Source organism: Sciurus vulgaris (assembly GCF_902686455.1).
Source record: "Sciurus vulgaris genome assembly, chromosome: 10".
Taxonomy (NCBI): Eukaryota; Metazoa; Chordata; class Mammalia; order Rodentia; family Sciuridae; genus Sciurus; species Sciurus vulgaris.
This window is the reverse complement of record NC_136470.1, coordinates 28,533,787-28,549,493: the sequence shown is the minus strand read 5'-3', so window position 1 is coordinate 28,549,493 and position 15,707 is coordinate 28,533,787.

Genomic DNA, 15,707 nt, shown 5'->3' with positions numbered 1-15,707 from the left:
TTTGCGTACAATGAATCAAAATGCAGTCTGTAAAAATTTTTAAAAAATAGTGTATCTTTATTGGTTCATTGATGATAAAAAATAAATCACACTATTCTAGAATGTTAGGGGAAACTGGGTACATGTGAACTCTACCATATTCATGATTTCTGTAAATCTAAATCTATTATAGATTAAAAAGTTATTTTAAAAACCTGAGTGAACCCTCAAAACCATAATGTAGGCAAGCTGTCTGCTAACATCTGTCCTTCTTCCTAATTTATATGGCATTGTGTGTGTAAATGACTCAAGGACAATGCATAAAGTAGTATCTTTCATATATATATATATATATATATATATATATATATACACATACACACCCATACATATCCTTTCATAATTGATTACTTTTCTTACATGTGTATACATATGCATATAAGAAAGATATTACTTTGTTCATTATCATCAAATCACCTTAAAGTTATATATTTAGGAATTACTAAAGAACCAAAAATATTTGAGAATCAAAAGGCTAAATTTCTACTGCTGAGGACTTAAGTTATTGCCATATCTGAATCTGAAAAATAACTTGTGCAGGAGTAGAAACTTCCTTCCGTAGCCCAATCATAAAATCAGCCCTGTCTGTTATCAAGACATAAATAGAGGGAAAAAGACCCTTGGAAATAGCTCGTTGTATAGAAAGTGCTAATATCACTTTCTTCTGGGCACGGTGAGCATGAAACATTGAACAAGTAAACTCATTAACAAATTCCAAGATTTCCTCCCACCCCATTCTGAAGAAATGCTCAGGTTCCAAAATAAGAGAGAGTGCAATTAATCTGTGAGGTAGGGATAATGCTCCGGTGATCCTCACAGACGCTCTGATTTGTACACTGCTTTCACTTTATTAATTTCATTTTGTTAATTATTCCCCATGGTCACCTCAAGGGGTACATTGTTCTTTTCCCAGTTTTTCAAGGTGAAGAAATTTTGGCTGAAAGAGGCTTGCTGACTTTCCAGAGGTTATCTAGGGATTCATTAACAGAATAAAAATTAGGCTCCAGTTAATGTCACTAAGCATTGCTATCCTCTACATCTTCCTGCTCTCCTCAATCCAAAGAGGGTCTAAATAAGGAGATAACATAATTAAATACCTTTAGGGAAAACACAAATGAATCAAATCTGCAGAAAAGATGAAGATAAATTCTTCAGACAAAGTGAGATAGCTGAGGAATGCATGGTGTTCAAAAGTCAGCAAATTAGATTGCCATTTGTAAGTAAGAAGATAGGACAACAAGAAAGGCCAGGGAAGTTCTGGTCTGCCTCAGAGAGGGACCGGATAGCCTGAAGAGAAAATGAGGGCATTCACTCTACAAGACACTGAGACCACACCTATTCTGAAAGAATCTTTCTGGGATCCGGAAACACCAAATTCACAGTTTTGGAAAAACTCCAAGAAGCAACATTAGCAGAATAAATGAAGAACATGTTCACACAGCTTCTGAGCCTCACTGTTTACCAAGTTTTAAGGCAATGTTAAAGCAGGTGCAATTGACCTTGCAAGCTGGATAACTCAGGCCAGATAGCTGGATTGAGTTTTATTCAATTTTATGTGTGGTTGCCTCCATTGGGAAGGGAACAACCCCATTGCATGTGACACAAATAACTTACTACCTACGTAGTGTGACCCCAAATCACTCTCCTATCATCCTAGTAGGGTGCTACTTTTACCCCCTGCTGAGACCCGATATGCCCAGCATGAGACAAGAAAAGTCTTAAGAATGAAGAAATTTATGGCAGAAATAGTGATTTCCAAAAAGAGATGAAATAAATGTCTGTGGGTCATTAGATCAGAAGACCCTCACCTTTCTTATGTGAAACATTTCCACAGATGTGTATTTATAAACAGATCTCTTTGGTATCACAAAATTCATGGAAGAGGGCCTGGTCTAAAGGAACTGCATTTATATTACGACTGGGCAATTGAGGACTCATTAGCCCCTTTCAATCAATACATTTTCCATGTGAAAGATGAATCAACAATCTTCAGGCACGCAGAACTGAGTGAGGTAAATAGCAAGAGCTAATCATGACCTGCTGATGGATGGTGGTATAAATCTATCTAAGGCCCAGTAAACTGAATAAATGGTTACTGTCCACAAATACATGGAAGAGCAATTTAAAAAGAAACTATTTTGTACCCAGTACGGTAGCACCTGTAATCCCAGTGACTCGGAAGGAGGATCACAAGTTCAAGGCTAGCCTGAGCAACTTAGTGAGACACTATCTCAAAATAAAAAAAAATTAAAAGGGCTGGGGATGTAGCTCAGAGATAAAGAACTTCTGGGTTCAATTCCCAGTACCACAAAGAAGAAAGAAAGGAAGGAAGGGAGGAAGGGAGGAAGGGAGGAAAGGAGGAAGGAAGGAAGAAAGGAAGGAAGGAAGGAAGGAAGGAAGGAAGGAAGAAAGGAAGGAAGGAAGGAAGGAAGGAAGGAAAAGAAACTTGATCTATTTCACCATGTCTTTATCTAGATGAGCATGACAGGTGACAGTCATATTTGACCCTTCCCATTTTCTCACCTTCCATCCTCTACTGTCAACACGATCTCCCTAAAAATGAATGCCCACCACTGAGGAGAATAACTAAATCCCTACCAGGTGATAGCAACATGAAGAATTTGTCAGTAGAATTAACACTGTAAATGGCTGTATCTGTGCTTTCTCATGCTTGTGACACTGATGTCATAACAATATCTGGGAAAAAATAATTTAGTCAAACAAAAGAATGATTTCAAAAATTAAAATGGGAATTTCCACAACTTGAGAGAGTTCTAGTTTAACTAGAGAGGAGACTAAGGACAAAACAGAAAATGTTTGAGGCCGAGTTGGAAGCTGGGATCTTGACTCTGAAAAGGGTTTGAAGAAAACTTGAACTTAGAGAGTCTAGAATTAGAGCTTTTGGGAGGTGGACCTGAAGTGTCCCAACAGAAGGCTAAATGAGCTGTTGAAAGGGAGAGGTAAACATCTACTTGTTCGTTTGCTCTTTGCCCTGGAATGAGACAAAACCCATCCTTGAAGAATATGAATGTAGTTCTGTCCTGTTGCTGTTATATTTTTCTTCCTTTCCTGGAGTAACCATTTGAAAGTCTACATAAATCTACTCTTGCATTGCATAATTCTTTGAAACCAAAGATGTCTGGAATCCAAGAATTCATGTCTTTTACTCATTTTGCACAGGAAAGCACCATATAAGCAAGAACCACATAGATCAATTTGAAAACATTTATAATGCATACCTTTAGTATTCAGTTTTTGCCTCTTACTAATTTAAAAAAATTTAGTCAACTTGATTTGATATAACCAAAGAAACTTTGCTTAATATTAGTATTTATGACCACACTGTTTTAATAGCACTTTGCCTAATACCTGAGAACCGAAGATACTCTGTAGCCCCAGAACAGGAATTCATTAAACCTTTTAGAGGAATACTACTAGGTAAAAATGTTAAGGAGCAAAAAGACTAACCCAAGTTTACCACAAAGAATTTACTGGCTCTAATTCCTGAACCCATGATTTCCTCTAGCACCTTGGATGTGATACAAACACGACAGGCTTCCTAACAATATAAATCAGTTAAAATCCAGAAGAGGCACAGAGACCTCTTTTCTTACTTGATTTCCATAGGTTACTCCCATTGATGCTAAAGAGAACTACATGAATGAATCTGTTTACTCAGGATAGTGCTCAGGCTTGGTAACTAAGGCATACTTAGAACAAAGTAACCTGTCAAGTAGGCTTAGAACTCAGAATTCATGCAACCAGAATAAAGCTAGAGGCAATTTTAATGTGTGTTGGAATCCATTTGTAATAGCTGTCAAAAACTTTATTCAACAAATTTATACACTTCATTTATTCACTAATAGCTAAAGTATTCCAAAAAGACCCTAGTAGGTATTTCCAAAATCAATTTGAGTGCATTAACTCTATCTTCTTCATTGAAAGAATGTAGTAAATTATAAGAGTCAAAGACAAGATGGTATTTGTGATAAAGTGAATAAGTAGTCAAAGAGAAAGGAGGATATCTAGAACTGTACTGTCCAATACAGTGGCCACCAGCCATGTGTAGCATCAATGGAAATTAATTAACGTTAAATGACATTTAAATTCCATTTCCTCAGTTCCACTAGCACACTTCAACTGCTCCATAACCTCATGTGACTAGGAGCTACTCTGTTGAAGAGTACAGATAAAGAACATGTCCGTCAACTGGGAAATCTCTATAGCACTGTGTTGATCCAAACTCTGCAGCCTCTGTTCCCCGCTTTGTACACTGCATGTGTAATTTCAACATCCCATCCAATACAATTCCAAGATTCAGAAGCATCATAGAAGAGACCAGAAAGGAGCACAATCTTAGGCTAAAACTGTTGCCACCATCAGCCTACTGGGCAGCTAAAGAGCTGATGATGATGGGAATAGACACAACTTTGGAACTCGTTGTTCTCTGCATGGGAAAAGCTCTGAATGGATCCCATGCCTATCAGGCTAAGTCCCCCTTCCTTCAGACTTGTAACCATGTGTTCAAATGGTCTGTCTCCTCTTTATATCAGCTTCTAACTGCTTTCTGTCTAAATAGTCACTGAGTACCATGAGTTGAAGGGGTAGGAGAAATCAGTCCTTTGTGGTCCATGCCTATACCTTGCTCAAGTCCACCCCTATGACTGTGGCATCATAGGCCAAAGTCAGGGTTCAGGACTCAGATAGAGGGCATAAGTTATGGAAAAAGCCCTTAGAATTACTGTGACAATAACCCATGGGTAAATTTGTACAAATAATAAAATACGGTCAGTCGAGATACAGAATTCTTTTCATCAAATAAATTTAGGTTCCAAAACCATGCTTCATTCAAATTTTTTAATCTGTGTGATTTTTTAAAAATCATCCCATGTGCATATAAATAATCTTTTAAACAAACAGTCAAATCCTCTCCTATAACTGAATTGTTGTCCAACCTTTCATACAGAACTCGAGTCATTGTCACAGAAGGGACTGAGTCTTCTGTTTACAAAAACATCTGTCAAGAACTTTAGATTATGTAGAAGGAAATGAGAGGGAGGGGGGTATGAAAAATGGTGGAATGAGACAGACATCACTACCCTATGTACATGTATGATTACACGAATGTTATGAATCTGCATCATGTACAACCATAGAAACGAAATGATGTACCCCATTTGTGTACAATGAATCAAAATGCAGTCTGTAAAAAATAAATAAATAAGTAAATAAAGAGTAGTGACAGAGTACAGTTATTTATCACTGAAACTGCAACCAATTATTTCAAGAAGAAGAAGAAGATAATCAATCAATCAAAGGAATAAAGATTGAATTTTAAAATAAGCACAAGTTATTGTTAGTGTGCTTATTTTTTAGGTAAAGATGCCCAATGAATATATCTAATGGCTAATCTGATAACACAAATAAATCAGGAGCACTCTACTTACATGGAGCTACTTTCCAGGAATAGCAGGTTACACCTACAAAGTTAGTGCAGTTAGGTGTTGTATTTCATCTTAACTTCTGTTTTTGATGACTGGGCAAAGGTGGCAGTAAGAGAAAAAAAGACTTCATTGACAATAGAGCATGAAAAAAAAAACCTCATATCTAGATATCTAGTCTTGCTCATCTTATTGCAATAAAACAAACAAACTGAATGTTTGTGCTTTGTATCTGGAATAGCCCTGGCTTTCTTCAGTCGGAGGTGCTGGATTCATTTGAGTTAATCCTAAAGTTCGCTGTAATTTGGCAAGGGTAGTTTTGAGTTTCAATTCAGTGGCTGCTGTTTAAACTGCAGAGTTGATGCACAAATGATCCATAACACATTTTGGCATATTAAATCATCTTCACAGTTCTAATATACCATGAAACCCAATTTACATATAATGTAGGCACAGAAGATGAAAAGCTGAGAGCAGACTCCTGTTTCAAAAGGCATCAGGCACACTGCTTTATTTTCTTGAAGCACCACTAACTTCTATAAATCCATTGCTGGAGAAGGTTATTAAACTGCCAGGCCCTTCTTTTTTCTTTTCAAACCTTAATTCCCCTTCTCTTCTCACACACCATATGGAAACCCTTCTCGCTCCCCCTCCCATTCTTCTCTTTCTCTTTTTTATCCTACAGCTCTTTTCCCTTGAGCTGAATTTCTCAGAATCATGGACCACAGTAAACATACTTCTTCTCTTTTTGATTAAACTTGTAATGCATTTGGATTTTTATTTTTATTTTCTGATGGCAGCTGTGACAGAGTAATAGAAGATGGAATAGACAAGTAGGCAGCTTCATCAGATTCTGGATTGACCTTGTGAAGGCAGCACCTACATAATAACACAAGGCCAGGTGTAACCACTGGTATGACAGGTCACGGTGTAATAATGCTAATATCTATTGTCAGTGTAGAAAACAGACTCCCAGTCCGCTATCCAATTATGAATAGCTATGAGGTAAACAGCCAAAGACTTCACAACATGGATAGAGTACAAAAATTGGCTTTCATACCTCAGAATATATAATTTCTTTAAATTAGGCCAGTAAATACTAAAACCTTTCTTAATCATGTCTTTAAGACAAATGAGAGTGTTTTATGTCATATTAGAATTAAAATCAATGCCCTGAACCATCATTGTCAGTTCCTTGGCACCAGATAAAAAAGACACGGTGCCTGCCAAAGTTTTCCTTTTCTCCAGGGTCCCCAGATTGGGATTTCTCAATCTTGGCACTGTTCACATTTTGAGCCCGAGCAGTCTTTGTGTGGAGGAATGTCTTGTTTGTTGCTGGATGCTTAGCAGCTTTTCTAGCCTCTACCCACTAGAACCAGTAGCATCCCCCATTTCAGGTGGGACTCAAAAATAACTCTGTACATTGCCAAATATCTCCTGGAGGGCAAAGTCACTTTCAGTTGAGAACCACCTTGAACCCAAGAGACAGGTGTTTCACAGCATATTCTTTTTCCTCCTATTCTTTCATGCTCTGGTCCCATCTCTCCTCATAGCATATACAACTATGCTCACCTAGTCACACAGCCTTTCTTTACCTTCTCTACTCTGAAACTGATTCTGTCCCAGTAGAAAACACATTGGCCGTGCCTGTATAAACCACAGCAGATTCCCTTGAGCCTCAAAAATTACATGTCAAGATTCAGTAGGAAAATTGAAGCAATGTAGAAAAAAATATTAAAGCCAGAAAGTGGCTATCTAACTGTTGAGTTCTCTGCTGGGGAATCAAGAGTGCATTGAATTCTTCTGGCTTTGGATTGACTATCTGGGACAATTTGAAAGTCATATTATGGGGTTAGCTTGAAACTTCTCTGAAGAATAGAGGAATTGCTTTTATATCCCACAAAACTTTTCTTCCTGTGGAAGTTTATTGATTTCTTGTTTAAATTATTCACTGTAGATTTTCCATAACTTTAAAAAATTCTCTAAGTCCCACTCCCCTTGACCTACTTGCTTTGTAGGTCAGGGTGTGACAAAATCCTTGACTTGAAACTACGAAAATGGATGAGAAGATCCAAGCCTCCTTGATGAGAGTCTTCTCTTTCAGTCTCTCTCCTTTCTTCTTAAAAAAATCTCTTCTCACATCCTCAGCTACACTTCTCACTTCTCACTTCCTTCCCTCTTAGTTCCTTTTATTTATTTTTATTATATTTCTTTTTATTGTTGCCTCCAGTTTCAGTGGAAAAGATGGTCTTCCTTTTCACAACTACCCTTGAACTCTGTTCATGACCTTGAGTCTTTATTATCTACTTTTCTTTGCCCATTCAATATTTCACATTCTATTGGCACCTTCTGCTCTGTCTGCAAGGGTCACTGCCATTGTCCTTGCCATCACCTACCCAAAGCTGTTCCTTCATAGTCTCCTATCCACTCTTCTGTCTCTCCCTCTTTCTCTCAAGAGACTCAGCAGAATAACCTACATTCCATTTCCAGTGCACCTTCCATTTCCTGAATCCCTTGCTGACTTGTTTCCATTTTCACAAATCTGTCAAAACCACTTTCTCTGTGTAACAGTAACAATTCAATCATGAAATCTACTCACTGGATTGTCGCACCTTGGCGTTTGGGAATTGGGTACTACGGTCATTTCTGGGATTTTCACTTACTTAGCTTTCGAACTACTACATTCTCCTGATTTTCCACCTGTTGCCTTTGCTACTTTTTATTTCCCCTGCTCTCACTTTCAAGTCTTCCAGGAAAACAAACTCAAAGCTTCAAAGTTTTGTTTGGTCTATCCATTTCTCAACCGCACTCCCATGCAGAATCCAATGCTTCTATAACATGGATTCACTGACTCCCTTTGACCTTAGAAGTGGCATCGATTCTTCTCTGGGAACCCCTCTCTTCATGTGATTTTTTCACTGTAGGATTTCTTCAATCACTTTGATTAGGATCTTTTGAACTTAGAGATCTGTTTGACCCAAGCATCAGGCTAGCATTTCTTATTCCCTCCACTTCCTTCATTATAAATACTGAAACCAACCATGAGGCAAAGAGAAGATGGCAGAGGACACAAGGAAGGAATTTTTGCCAGCAGGAGTTCATTACATAGATATAACAGGGGAGGAGATGGAGGAGAAATTGGCAAACCACAAATATTATCTAAGACTTAAAAGTCAAAAGTAACTATGTATAATATTTAGGGGTTTGTTGGTCAATATAAAAATAATTATCTAAAAGACAGAAACTAACTCTGGAGAAAAGAAAATGGAAGGCCATGTGGAGGTTTGTTTAATGGTAGTGTTTAGAATTAATTAGTTCTTTAAACTATGCATATGTAAACAAAACCTGCATATATATACATATATAATAATAATATAAACATAAATAGTTTATCATGAAGAAAAGAGAAGAATGCAGGATATAAGGAAAATTCCCTGCTAAGGGGAAGCTTTCGGAGCTGCATGGGGAATCTGAACAGGGGTGGAGGAAAGAATAAATACGATGAGATTCCTACTTCCTGTCAGTTCTTTGGTTCAATCTATGAGCATGAATCTTATGGGGGCAGGGGGGAACAATAAGATGACTTGAGATCTTAGCACTAAGGGAGAATATGTTCCGTTTTCCTCTGAGGACTTTGAATGTCACCCTTTGACCTTGGCAGCTCCTGTGGAGTAGAAAAGTCATGTTAGGCACAGAGAAGGGCCTTGGGATATCTCCCCTACTACCTCATGTGTCACGATCCTTTGTTGCCTGGATAAAAGCATTGCCCAGACCCCTGTTCTGGCTTCATATATTAAAGGACTATACATTGGTCTTTCTCTAACCATGTCCTGTCCTACAGGGCTAAAAATTTTTGAACCAAAGGAACTTGCTCACCCAGAGCCTCTGATCATGCTATGGATCCCTGGGGGCCTGGAAATTGTGCCAATATTGGACTCTACCTGCATCTGGGATTTGTGTTCCTTCCAGGGTCTAGCAGCTGAAGAGAAAACCAAATCACCAGTGTGCAGACCTCTAAGTCCAAGGGGTGGCTATGAAAAGGTTATTGATGTGTGAGTGTGTGTGTGTGTGTGTGTGTGTGTCGGGGGGGGGGTGGGTGAAGGGCCTGGAGAGGAGCTTTGATATATAGGCTGGGATCTCCACATAGGCATGCACAAGGCCACAGTGAAGGGGACAGTGGTGGCAAAGAATGGAAAGTGAGACATAAAAGAGAGCGTACTTTCCTGTGTCAACACCCTTCAGCACAGAACTATAAACACTCTAATAATTCTAAATTCAAACCAGTTGATATTATAAATGTATATTTGTCAGGGTTAAAGTATAGAATCTATTTTATTTAACAGTTTGTTTACTCAATTGATAACATGCAAATATTTAGAGTAATGACCAGTGGGCCTCCACTTATACTCTTGCCTTGAGCCCTGCAAAGGTTACACAGCAGGCCTGGAGGAGGAGATTCAGAAGTGGTTCTAAAAGTTAGTGGGAAGTGCTAGCATGCTGAGAGGGCCAGAGGAGTGCATGATGTTAGGATCAAAATAAAGGAGGAACAATGTTCAGACCTTGTGACTGGAGGCCAAAGCAGAGAGCAGTTTGTAGGTGTGAAGGTCAGAAAGGACCAGTTATAGCAACAGCAGCAAATATAGCAAGGACAGAGGCCAGTAATCAACAACCAGAGGCCACACAGCAGGAGACATTTCAGCCTTCTAGCAAGAATCGAGAGGAAGAAATGAAGATCAGACCCCTCCCTACACACACACACACACACACACACACACACACACACACACACACAAAGACACTATGATATTGGATGAGCTTGTCTTGTACCTGTAAGTAGAAGAAAGGACAAAGAAATCTTTGAGAGGTTAGAACAGCCATGCTAAGTAGATTAGCTATGAACTGAATAACTTAAAAACTTGAATATGAATAAATTCTTACCTCAAAGAAAATATTTTAAAGAGAATGTGACTGGATAAACTAACTTAAAGATACATGATCTTTTTCTTTCTTTTTTGCTAGTGATCAAAGAGGGAGTCACATGTAAGCTGAGGTCAGCTATAGACAAGTAGCATTGCTGCATTTCTACACATCTGGTTAATTTATGTAAATTAACTGTTAATGTTCTGAAATGCAGACTCATGGATAAGTGCCTGAAGAAATCCTTCCCAGGGTATGGAAGGAAAGCAGTTCTATGATTATTTACCTTGCTAGCAAGTCATTCATTATATCCAAACTTTAGGTAAAGTCTAACTGGAAGGGTGTGGAAACTACATGTTGGACCATGGGACATTATGTGGCTTGCAAAGTTTGGAATATCCTTCCTCACAGAGGAAGACTGAAAGGTAAATATGCTTCCCGTAGAGTGTCCTGTGAATGACTGCTAACTACAAGGCCTTGAACAATGCTTGCTACACCCAGAGACACTGCAATCCAAGGGATGTGATAGGAAAGACCCAAGGTCTATAGGTAGAGAGAACAATGCCTATCAGGAGCAGAACTAATGCATTACTTTAGCCAAATCTAATCAACAGGAACTCATTCTGGACATTCAACTACATAGTAGTAGGGCATTAGAAACGTCTGGAATTTAGACCACAGAGGAATGGAAGGTAACCTATGATTTTGATTACTTTTTTTTCCTTCTTGAGATGACTGAGGATAGCAAGATAAAGTATATTACTTGCTCTTACGCTGTTTCCAGAAAAATCCACAAAATTAGCATAGCTTTTAGAAATGATACATAGTTTGAAGCCCTAGGAAAAGAAAGAAGAATAGCAATATAAGACAAATGTCCCTGTCCTTTTAGAGCTTACCCTCTAATGGGAATGGCACATAAGGTGCTTAATAAGTATTAAATATTATTATTTGAGTGTTTTTTGATTATGTATGTAACAAATACATATGCATGTACTTATGTTGCATAAAAGTCAGACTTCAAAACTTTGGGGGATATATTTGGGAAAATAGGCTCAGTTATCAGGGAATCTAACAACTTCCATAATTGCTCAGATACTGTGTAGAAAATACCTTTTCTTTGTGTGTGTCTCTTGCCTGGATTAATTTTGATCAGACAAGAGACTTCCTTTTATTAGGTCATCATATAAGAATGCAGAAGATCGATTCATAGCAACCTTACCATATAAAAGTCTTTCCTGAAAATGGTGTGCATACTACAATTATTTAGTTTTCATTGGAGCTAACAATAAGAAAGGCATAAACATCAGGCCTGGGGGAGAGTTGAGAAGACTGATGTAATTTTTATGGAGGATTGCATCCATTCCAGGAATTGTCCTAATGAAACAGCATTATCAAGCATCATTGAGGACCCAGTGAAGACACAGACCACAAACCCACGGAGGAATCATTTCACATGGTGGTATGGTTTTCACTTAGCAAACTGGTATTGAGAGCAGTGGAGATGGACTATGGACTTAAGCTAGGGTTAGGGCTTCACTGGGTAGACGTATTGCATTGAAAGTTCTAGGAAGTAACAGGTCAGGCTTATGGTCTTGTATCACAGGAAGGTGCTGGCTAATTGGGAGAAAGTGGAATGGCCAAGCAATACAGGCATATAGGAGGTCACAAGTAGGCACAGTGGAAGAAAGGAATGGAGAGAGCTGAAGTGGTTAAGAGTAGAGAGTCCATCAATAGGATATCGGCACTTAAGATTTCAGACATGGAGATCAAAATCAACAACTATTTCATGGTTATGTATGAGATTGATTCAGGTAGATAAGAAATGAATTTGGAGTTAAAGATACTATGGAACTTTGAGGAAAATAGAAATATTACCTAAATGACTTAAGTTATCAGGGTAAAGTTGACAAGTTGAAATAAAATTTGTGATGCAGGTGCCTAGACCAGAGATTAGGGAAAAGTACTAAACAAGGCATAGTGCTAGTTGACATCAGCCTCAAGAGGCAGAAGAAGAGTGGTTTAGAGCAAAATTTCCATGGGAAGAAGAGGAGATGCCAGCAATCCCTCTCTTCATTAGAAAGGTTCACATGGGGAATCAGCCTTTGGTTAAGGCAAGAAGGTGGAGGAAGCATTCTGCCAAAGATTTACCATGGGGAGGTTTTGTCTCATAGAACGGGGGTTGCAGAAGCCATAACTGGGAAGGACAGGGACAAATGGACAGGCAGAAGTGAAGTTTGGGACTGCGAGTAGGGGAGAGGGTAGATGGTCAAAGGGACTTGAATGTTGAGCAGAGACTGAGAATAAACATGAGTGTGAGGTCTGGTAGGATTAGCTGCCCTCCAGGTTCCAAGTGGAGCAGAGATACAAAGTGGTTTCTGTACTAGGGTTGGCTCAGGCCCCAGTGGGTGTTGCCAGAGGCTTCATGATATTACTAAATTTTTATTTTTCTCGGTTCCCCTAATAGAATCTTGATGGGAAGGTCTTGCAGGGTTCTTCTCAAGCAATCCTAGCTCAGGCTTTTGCTCTGCTGGGGATGGGATAGCTCCAAACCCTCTCAAAAGCTAGCTGTGGTATGACTGAGTAGTTCTTTTAAAGAAATCCTAGCCAGTGGTGAAGAGTCAAGTCTAGTTTCCCAAACCTCTTTTTAAACTGGCATCATGACTATTCAGAGTTGTGACCAAAGCCCTTCCAAAGGGCCCATTAACCATTATGGTTAGTCCTTTTCAGTTTCGAAGTTTGAGCTAAAATCTGGGCTCCTTGGTTAAAGTATGACTGATGAAGTCACTTGAACTGAAAGAAAAAAAGTTCTCCACAAAAGACAGAGTTGGGTTCACCTTCCTTTAAATCTTAGTAGACCTGTGGCAGCTGATTTGGAATCTAGGTGGCCATTTTGGTTGGTAGGGGTGTGAGTGTGTATGTGTGTGTGTGTGTGTGTGTGTGTGTGTGTGTGAGAGAGAGAGAAAGAGAGAGAGAGAGATGAGCTTAAGTTCTTAGGTGCAGTTTTGGAGAAGCAGCTAAGTGACTGGTAGAGAGCTAACTCCTGGAAAAGACTTTTCAGCATGACACCACCCTGGAAGCCCTGAGTGTTCCAGATGAAAAATGACTCTTTTGTTCTGAAGGATAACTTAATTTGAAATAAATATACATAGATTTAAAATAATACATTAATTTAAATTCTCCAGGTGGAACTACTTTGATGGAAATTTCCCTAAAAAAGCAACAAATGATTTGCCTCTGCATCTAATCAGCCAACCAGACACCCCCATGCTGATTACTTAATGAACTGGAATTTTAATGTAAAAATTTGTGATTATTCACAATTCTTCTCTCCCTCCATCCACCCCCCCCAAAAAAAAATCCCAAATGCTGTGCTTATAATTCTTAACAAATTAGTTAATCTTTTCTTCAACCATATAACAGAATTTGTTAATCAAAACTGAATTCCTGGCCAAATTTCTCTGAGCAGCTTGCAAAGCATGCAGTCAAGCAGATAAGAACAAGTTGATGACTAACCAAGAGATTCTTTTTACTATCAAGAAAAAAATAATGTAGGTAGCTGTATTAAAAGAAAATAAAGGCCATGGTCTGTTATAGAAGTTTCACAGCAAAGACTAAAGAAAGAACATGATCATATCCATGGTCTGGATGTCATACAATTCCCACACACCATTTGACTGCTTAGTGTGAGAACCCATTGAGCTAACAGATACAAAGCATGTGAATGTGCACCAGTGACCACAACTTTAACTATTATCATTAGCACTCTAGATGACAAGAAATCCCCTTCTCACACAAAAAAATAGACCTTGAATTTCAGAACCTATTAGTGACTTCCACAAGTTACAACTTAAATCACTGGATTGAGAATGCCACCTGGTCATATTGAACTTATCTGAACTATCAGTCTTCTAAATCTTTCTATACTCATAAATTCAAAATCATAATCAAAATAGGTTCACATGTGGGTAGTCTGAAGAGACACAGAAAAAAAAGTTATCAAATCATATTTCATAATAAGTGCTGCTGTAGCAGGAACATAATTTGAAATGTAAACTATTTATTCTGATAACAGACTTTTTGCTAATGTCTACAGACTTTGAAAGAAGGATCCTTCAAGGGTCTTATTTGCATGAGCGACCAATCAGGGGAGGAATTCACCATGAGAAAACAGAGATTCAAGGTACATTAAACTGGTTCCATAATCAATTATTGTCAGAGAAGGAAGAAAATTTTTGAATAGCTGGTGAATGGGGATCCCCTGACCTATAGTTCTGACTACCACCAGCAATCCTGTGCCTAAGGGAAGAGAAGGAAGCAACCACAAGACTCCAGGATCAGAAAAATCTTTATGAGATATTGAGAATGAAGACTTACTATGAATACTCAATAATGCAATGCAATATTTAGAGTGTGTGACTAAAGTAGAGTGAAGGATTTTTCCCAGTGGAAAAGGTAGCTATTGACAATGGTGGCATTCAGGAAAAATAAAAAGTGAAACCTAAGTGCTGTGGAAGAGCATCGGGAGGGGTCCTCAGCTCTGAGCACAAAGCCACTACTGTTTTCACGAGTATAGCAAAGTGGGAGTGGGATTTCCTGAAGTCTATGCTCAAGATAGAAGTAGGGGAATAGTAGATGCCCCACATTAGGCAGGAGGGCTGCATTTGGAGTACACGTTTAAAATGGGAGCTTCCTTAACAATTTAGTCATTTGAGAAGGAAGGAATTGGAATTTCTACACTTCATCAGGTAGAAGATGAATCAAATTTTGTTAAAACAATCTTATAATGATTCCATTTTTTTTCTATAAGCTGTGGATAATCAAATTAATTCTTATAATAACTCAGTGAAAAGAATTGCTCTATCCCTGTGAATATGACAGGGAATAACATAATTGCAGTTCATGTTCTCAAGGACTTACACGTCTATAAAGAAATGTGAACATCAGCTTATCTATTTTGTTCATTTGTGTACTCTGGAACCTGGGAGTATGGTAATAGCAGTTTTCATATATCTATTGAAATAATTTTTAAGAACCCTATGTTAGTTTAATTCAAATTTTAAAGTTATTTCCTTAAATGTATATCTGAGATAATTACAGATTTATGTCCATACAGAAATTTTTACACAAATATTCACAGAAGCTTTATTCTTAAGTTTTTAGCCCAAAAGTAGAAATAGTCCACAAATGATAATTGGATAAATGAAATGTGGTATATCTATGCAGTGGAATATTATTTAGTCATGAAAAGAAATGGAGTACAGATTCACGCTACACAACAATAACAGCAACAAAAAACCTTGAAAACATGCT